Below are 2,366 nucleotides of genomic sequence, written 5' to 3'. Positions count from 1 at the left end.
TTGGCTCGAGGTCGTGTAAAGCTAACTGCTTCTGTAAACACAAACCAACGCAAGCAAACAAAGCCCAGTTTCGAGATGGTGGTCTGGACCTCAGGGGTCTTTCTCTGATGATCCGGGTAAGAATCTTTTGGCTGCAAGCGACACCCCGTTCTGACATAACTAGCCTGTGGTCGTCAGGTAGACCTGGCTGTCTGCCAGAACACACAGACCCCAAAGTATGGGGGGCCTAGCCCAGCGAACCTCTCCTTGCTCACACAAAGTCCAGTGTAGTTGGTCCTGGCTGAGCGGCACTGCTGGGTGGCTCCGCTCCAGGGCGTGACTCAGGGACCCGAATTGCTTCCGTCCTAAGGTTGTGCCATCTCGTGGCTTCAAGATCGTCCTCATCTCATCCATCTGGGTAGATGGGGGGAGCGGAGGGTAAGGCGAAGAGTCACGTGCCTGAACCTAGTCCCCTCGACCCAGAAGTAACCTGCTCCACGTCACATTGCATTAATGAGAACAAGTCACGGGTTCCACGTAGATTCCAGGGGACGGGACGTGGAAAAGTGTCATCCGTGGCTGGAGACGTGCTTCCGAGTGATAACCGCGAATAATAAAAGGTGAGTGAACCTTCGGCAGGTGCTGCATCATCTCAGCCATGCACCTGAAGTGAGAAAATTGTATCCCCCATAAAATGAAATCTCTGGGTGGCGAACACACAGTGCAACATACAGATGACGTATTATAGAATTGTACGCCTGGAACCTATAGAATTTTATTAACCGACGTTGCCCCAATAAATTTAATAATAATAATAATAATAAATAATAATAATAATAATAAAAGAATCTTGAGATAAAGTGGACCAGAGATTAGTCAGTTCCGCAGCTCAGAGGTAAATTCAAGGACCCCAAACCTTCCCGTCTCCCCACCCTGCCCCGCTCAGGCCGGTGTCCATCATCCAGACGCAGCCCGCATCAGGAGAGCGGCCCCTTCCCCATGTGTCCTCACGGATGAAGACGCCGTTCTTAGAAGCAGTCCATCAGACTTGCCCCGTATCCTCTCTGGCCAGAACTGGGTCACGCGTGCCCCGCCAAGCCAGTCGCCGATGAGGGAGCCCGCCACTGGTTCTCGGCCGTGGCTGCACGTTAGCACAATCTGGAGGAGATTTTTTTTTTGCAGACTTGACATTCTATCAAAATTAAACGTTACCAAAAAAATAAAAAGAAGAAGGAAAAATGGGAATTTACGCATAAGAGCCAGGGTTTGGGGCTTCTCTTGAAAATCAGGAAATCCGGGGCAGGCGGGGCCGGCCGCGGTGGCTCCAGCTCCGGGGAGGCCGAGCCCCAGGCTGGAGGATCCCTGCCCGGAGGCCTTCCGGTGGCTGCTGTCCTGCCTCCATCCTGTTCCACCCTCTCCCAGCCTCTAAGTATAGCTCGGATGATTTCCTGCCAGGCGCGGCACCTCGCACTTGCCCACACGGACGCGCGTCCCCGGCGAGTCCCCTGCCCACTCGCACAGCCGGGTGCCGTCTTCCCGCGGCTCGTCACCGGGGGCTTGGCATTTCGGTCCCTGGCGCCGCTGAGTGCCATCCGCAAACGTGGCGCTCTCAGCATGGACGCCTCCAGACCAGCACGGCGAATGTCAAACGGAAGACCCCTCCCACACCAACACCCCCCTGTTCCCCATTCGTTAATTAACCAACTCCCAACAGCCCGGCCCCATCTCTGGGCGCAAGCCAGGAGAGCCAGCCGGGGTCATCTCGAGCAGCGAAAGGGGCTTCGCGGCGGCCAGGGCCTCTCAGCGGCCGCGTGCCTGACACGTGAGGCCGGGTGACTCTGTGGGGTGGGGTGGGGGGGGTGCGTGTTGAGCAGCACCCTCGGCTCCTACCCACAACTCCCCTCCCCCCAAGTCGTGCCAGCCAAAACTATCTCCAAGACACTGTCTGTCACGTGCCTTGAAAAAAAGGGAGGGACTCACATCCCATGAAGAACCAGTATAGGGACGGGAAAGCTGAAGAACAGGGCCCTGGGAAAGACGACAAGCCGTCCCTCCAGGCTCCCAGACAGCGGAGACCAGCAGACGGCCGAGTTCGAATCCCGGCTCCACTGTCACCGAGTCGTGTGACTTTGGATGATGACGTAACCTGTCTGGGCCTCCATGTCCTCATCTCTCAAATGGGACGTGCGGGATACATTGGTTTATCCAGTGGAAATAAGCAACTCCCAAATGTCGGCAGCTGCCAACGCGTGCCGTGTCCCACGTGGTCCGCCGTGTCGTCCACCCCAGGAGACGCCGTCGGGACACGGCCGATCAGGGCGAAAAGCAGAAAAGGAAGAGAGGTGACCAAGTGGCTCTTAAATGTTGCTACCTGGACGTGGCCCACA

The sequence above is a fragment of the Pteropus alecto genome, unplaced genomic scaffold (genome assembly GCF_000325575.1).
Source record: "Pteropus alecto unplaced genomic scaffold, ASM32557v1 scaffold15, whole genome shotgun sequence".
Classification (NCBI taxonomy): domain Eukaryota; kingdom Metazoa; phylum Chordata; class Mammalia; order Chiroptera; family Pteropodidae; genus Pteropus; species Pteropus alecto.
The sequence above is the reverse complement of the archived record's forward strand: the minus strand, read 5'-3'. Positions refer to the sequence as shown.